This window comes from Pipistrellus hanaki (assembly GCF_964339955.1).
Source record: "Pipistrellus hanaki genome assembly, chromosome: 2".
NCBI classification, from domain to species: Eukaryota; Metazoa; Chordata; class Mammalia; order Chiroptera; family Vespertilionidae; genus Pipistrellus; species Pipistrellus hanaki.
In genome coordinates, this window is record NC_140504.1 from 139,324,323 (window position 1) to 139,330,644 (window position 6,322).

The 6,322-nt window shown below is 36.8% G+C and overlaps 1 protein-coding gene across 2 annotated transcripts in view; it reads right to left on the reverse strand.

The window, feature by feature from the left end:
* Positions 1-6,322, reverse strand: part of HS2ST1 (heparan sulfate 2-O-sulfotransferase 1) — a 154,408-nt gene that overhangs the window by 46,312 nt on the left and 101,774 nt on the right. The gene's annotated exons all lie outside the window — the stretch shown is intronic.

Here is a 6,322-nt window from a genome sequence, read left to right on the forward strand (position 1 = left end):
CAGCCCCACCAGAGTCCCCCAGTTCTTTCAGCCCTGCAGGGAGGGGTGGGAAAGTGAATGGTGTGGCTGGACCCACCCCCAGCTGCCCAGGGCCACCCTGAGGTGCAGGCAAGCCTCGGATGTCGGCTGCCCAGACAACAAGGGACACCCAAGGCTTGTGCTGCCAGCAGTGGCAGCAGCAGAGGTGTGATGGGGGTGTCGCCTTCCCCTGATCACCAGGTTTCCTCCCACCCATGAGGGCTCCCAGACTGTGAGAGGGAATAGGCCTGGTGAATTTTCATGCACCAGGACTTTAGTATCTAATATTGTAATTGTATGTCAATGATACATGAGTGCAAAGAGTAAGAAATTTGTTGAAATTCAAATTGGGTACTCAGGGAAGACCAGTAAAAATTGTTCTTGAATCAGATATTGACAAGATAATTGCAAAAACTTGAAGAAGAAAAATCTGAAGATCTAAATTGCTTTGCAAAGGTCTTAAATTATTTTTGTTGTTTTAAGGAAACCTAAAGAGGAAAATACAGACTAAGTATTATTAATGTGCTTTATAAAACAAAAGTAATGTAGAACTCCTATAAGTAGACCCATACTCAAAGAAAAAAAATCTTTTATATTTTTATATGTGCATGAATGAATGCACATATATATTCTGACTTAAAATATTTAAGGTTCAATTCCCATATTTGTTAAACAAAAAAATAGGGATTAATAATATTGAATATAAAGAGTTCCTAGAGTCTTTTGAATTCATTTTTTTCCCTACTGTAAAAGCTAAATACACTCAAGAAATAGATGGACTCACAAAACCAGAAAGAATAGAAAAAATAACATAGCTTACCATCCAAATATAACGACAGTACATATCTCAGGACATTTTCTTACTGTTTTTTGCCCCTATGCTTTTATTAAACAGTAATCATGACATAAATGTTGTAGCTTGCCTTTTCTCCTTTACTTTATAAACATGCTATTTCTCTTACATTATTGAAAACATTATTTCAAATAGCTGCATCTGGCACAGGCTTTTAAAATTTCAGAAGCCACACATACATATTGATATTTATACTGAGGTAAAGAGAGTCATTCATTTCTCTTCTTGAATTGAAAAGTAGGAATTAAAGATAATATGGAATGAGAAGAGCTAAAAGTTGAATTCCTGTTGAGGACACCATAAATAACTGCTACGTTTTTTAAAGACCTGTCCTATTATTTCTCCCCTTTATTCTCATTACCTCTGCATATTCAAATCGATAATAGCAGCCTCTCAGAAAGACTAAAACATCCAGAAAATTGCTGCTAACTCAAAAAGCAACCTGTGGCAATTATCAAAGCACTTTCCACTTCAAAGGAAAACAGTGAAAACAATTACCTATGTGGAGTTATAAAAGGGGTTTCAAAAATAACCATCACTTATGTATTAAGTCAGAAATACATCCTGACATTTCATGCCTGGTGTGTATCTGCTGCTCTCCTATGTTTGCATTTTAGGAAATCAATACAATAAATATAATAAAGATGACAGAAATGGTAATGGTGTCAACTAGAAAGCTAAGAACAAGTAGAGATGTAATGTCCAAAAATGTGGGTACCAACTGTAACTATTATTTACTTAATGGACTCTATTTTCCAGTTCCCTGTAACAAAAGTAATGTCAAATTTCAAAATTCTGTGACTGAATAATGCTATTATGATTCAATATTACAGAGCCCTTCTCCTGGTGTTTTGGACTATTGATTTACCAAAGATTGGTTCTAAGCCCAACTTTTAATGGCTCTACAAAAAATTTAAAGCATTTTATCTTAATTGCTCTGAGATTCAGAATACAAGGGTACTTTCAGTTATCTCCAACTTTTTAAAAATATTTTTGGAATCTGAAAAAAATGTATTCTCACAGAATACATTAAGGCACAAATACAGTCACCCAGCTAAAATACAATACATATATATCTATATGTGCCTTTTGCAGCTACATATACCCATTTGTTGATAAATACCAAAGCTAATAATAGAAACAAACACTTGATGCATTTATTAAAGTTCTAATTAAGAATCACTATTAATGCACATAATAACATGCACATTAGTTTTTTTCAAACAAGAAAGATGTCACTTTGGTCCCCAGGGACTATACTCATAGCAGGGCAAAGACTAACTATGCAGAATATAAGACAGAACTGTAATAACAAAGTCTTTATTTACTTTCACTTTTAATTGCATTATAATGTAGTGGACACCAAATCTCTACTAGTTGGTTCTTTGAGATAGGAAAAAAAATAATAATAATAAATCCAGTAAACTGTTCTGCTTTCAATAAATCTAGAATGTAATTTTATTGGTTATTAAATCAGTTATGTGAAAGGTACTTTAAATATATTTATTTGGTCTCTAAAACTGGTTCAATCTCAAGGCTTAACTTAAAGCCACCTATAAAATAATCCTATAGACTAGTCCTTACAATGCTGACTTAAAAGTTTAACAGTTCTTAAATTTGTAAAATTGCTTACTGTCTACCCAAAATCATCAATAGGAAATATAATTAATTGTAAGGATATAGACCTAGGTTATTCCTTCCCATCAGCCTCTCTCCCCATAAAACAGAATTTAAAATATTATGATGTTCTTGCCTTTCTAATATCACTTCTTTGTATTATAGTATATTTTGAGTTAAAAGGCAAATTAATGAAATGGTACTCTATTAGAAAGATCTGTTATATGCATCCCTTTATACAAATGTGTCCATTCTTCTCAAGCAAAATCCAATCTTGAAAGGGTGAAAAAGAGAAAGAATAACATGACTCTTATCGCCTTCATTTTAAATGACCACCATAAAAGGAGATGGGTGTTAGAAATGCTTTTAGTAAGCATTGTAGTCATTTAATTTTTTTTCATATGGTCTAAAGCTTTTTAAAAAGCTGGGAAGGAAATTCCTATGAATCATACACCTTTTACACAGAATTTCATTTAATATGTGTCCTAATATAAGTTATTACAAAATATAAACTAGTGAAGACTATGGAAATACATAATCTCCAATAATACAGTTATCACCTTGATGCTCTGTAAATACTAACATATAGGCTCTTTCATCAGGAAACTAACACGATTTGAAGAAAAAGGCATATGAGTTTAGGTGTATTTGGTAGGCAATGCAAGAGAGTACGTCCTCTCAATTTGTCACAGCTAAGGTGCACTGTATCTCAACTGAGAAACAAGTAAAACCAATATTTTTCCAACTCCTATGTGTCTATTAAACTCATAATTGCTCACTGTGGTACTTATTATTATTCACTAGAGGCCTGGTGCACGAAATTCATACACAGAGGTGGGGGGTCCCTCAGCCTAGCCCACACCCTCTCACAACCCAGGACCCATCAGACATTCCATGTGCAATCTAGGACTGCTGGCTCCTAGCCACTCACTTGCCTGCCTGATCGCCCCTAACCACACGCCTGCCTGCCTGCCTGATCACCCCTAACTGCCTCTGCCTAATTAGCATATTATGCTTTTATTATTATAGATTATAAGGAATTTTTTCACTTAAAACAGAAATGGCATTATGTAAATAAAAACTTTTACCATTTCAATTAAAAATTTGCAATCAAGAATCACAGAAAGATGACAATTTCAGAGTTTTACTGTGTAGCTGCTGTGAGAGCATGTCACACACTGCAGAGTCTTAGTAATGTTGTTATCATGTGACACAGTTTTTGAACTCCCATAGAAAATTCATTCCTCCTAACAAAGATTCTTCATTACCAATTACTTCTGAAAACACAAAAGGATTTTTGGACTTCATCCATTCCAGTTTATCAATTATGTGTCAATAATCTCCTTGAGGAAATGGATAAAATGTATGATGTCTGAGATAGGCTACATGGGAGGGGGAGGGAAGTATAGATAAAATAAGAATGTATGAGTTGATAAGTATATAAGAATTCATTTTGCTATTCTAGTAATATATACAACTTGAAAACAGCCATAATAATTCAAAAATACATAAAATCTCAGCTTCTACAATGTATTAAAATAATTAAACGATGGCATTTATAATTATTATTAGGGGCCCAAAACATGAATTCATACATCTTGAAAGGAACTGTGGGCCATGAGGCTGTGGTGCCACAGGGGCAGGTCTCAGCCCATCCTCTGAACCCCCACCCAGCCCCTCCCACCACAGCCCCCAGTCCCCTGTCTGCTGGCAGCCCCTCTCAAGCTGCCACTGCTCCCATGAGCTGATGGTGCAGAGTGATTGGGGCCGGTGCCAGCAGCAGGTGCAAGCGGGGCTAGCGCCACTGTCAGCAGGTGCAAGCAGCAGCTGCTGCCCCAATCACCCCTCAGGAACAGGGGCAGGTGGAGAAGCCCTCAGGGGCGGTCAGGGCTGGCAATTGCTGCTCACACCCACTGACAGCGCCAAGTGATTGGGGCTGGCACCAGGCACTGGCACTGGGTGTGAGTGGAAGCTCCAGCGCTGGCAGTGGGTGCGAGTGGAGCCAGCGCTGGCAGCAGGTATGAGCACTGGGCAGAACTGTGGCTGTGGCACGTAGTAAAGAATTTTCAGTAACCACCAGAGACTCACCCTGGCCCCGCCTTGGTCTGGCGCCCCGCTCAAGTGCTCTACCATCCTGCCACAGCCCATGCCAGCCATGTTCTGCAATTTGCTGCCTGCTGCTAATGCCCACCATGTTCACACACACTCCCTGGTGATCAGCACACGTCATGGCAACCAGTTGTTTGGTTGTTCTGCTGTTTGGTCTATTTGTATATTAGGGTTTTATACAAACAGATTTTTCAATCCAGAGGCTCATTGTGATTAAAAGATTGGGTTTACAACACAATGAATGGATTAGGAAAACCAAAGACTGGGAATGAGTCAGATGAAAGAAAATTATTATTTTTTTTTTTTAAATATATTTTATTGATTTTATACAGAGAGGAAGGGAGAGAGATAGAGAGTCAGAAACATCGATGAGAGAGAGTCATCGATCAGCTGCCTCCTGCACACCCCCCATTGGGGATATGCCTGCAACCAAGGCACATGCCCCTGACCGGAATCGAACCCGGGACCCTTCAGTCCCCAAGCCGACGCTCTATCCATTGAGCCAAACCGGTCCCGGCGAAAGAAAATTATTTTTATAAAGGACAGTAACTACATATGGTCAAACTAAACCAGCTGTTCATCCAGAAAATCTATAGACATTAATCTGGAGCCTAATCAAAACATTTAATTACGCTGGTCTTCCATATACATCTACTTAATAGCTTTTTTGGGCAAGAATATCTGTTATTAAGACTACTTTCACTGCCAAAATAATTGTGGGGGGAAAGTAGTTAAGGGAAAAGCAAAGCAAAATGCATTATTATTAAAAACAAAAAAAAACTGGAGTAGGTAAATAGTAAACTGGACAGTGGAAAAGAGTATCCTGATTAGTTTGAAAGTTAATTTCACAGTAAAGAGCAGCCATGCCAACCTAGATAATCTATGACAATCTAAGAATATTGGCTCTGAGATAAACAATTAAGTAATTTCCTCCACTAATTTACAAATGAATCAACATAAAAAGTATTAAATGTATCAATAACAGAAATATAGTGACCTTAATATTGGAAGTTAGTGGTTCACATTAGATCTTCAATTAAATTAGCATTTTAATAATAAGATGTATTTTTTACCTTTAACATATAAAATTATGCAAAGCTGGGGAAGAGAACTAACATACCAGTTACTCCAAATAGATAAATTTTAAACCCAAACTATTGATAATACTACTATCATTAACTACAAAGGAGTTTATCATTTATACGGATCACATCATACTATCAATTTTAAATGATTTTCTATTAAGTCAAAACTTTCTCATGAGGCTGGTACTCTAAGTTCACTCATGAACAATTCTTTTAGTATGAGTTATTTGCAGAATAGTATTTATTGATTAACTGATATATTTAAGAGCAACTATTTTCTTAATTTTCTTTAGCTATCATTACTGGAGTCCTATTAAATATGTCACAGAATATTTTACATTTTTAAAACTACCTTGTAATAATTGTTAATAATTAACTATGTAATGCAATTATCTCTTGTGATAAGAAGAATGGTGCACTGAGAAGTAAATTATGACATAAAATATCCTATCTAATGAAGAGGGAATATGCTAGTTGACAATCACGCCATTGCAAATATGGCGGCACCCACAGCCAACAAGGAGGGAATATGCTAATTGACTGTCATGCCTTCAAAGATGGTGGTGCTCACAACCACAAGATGATGGCACCCAGTCTCCTCAGCCACTCCATGTACCTGGCTCCTGAGTCCCCCAGTCCC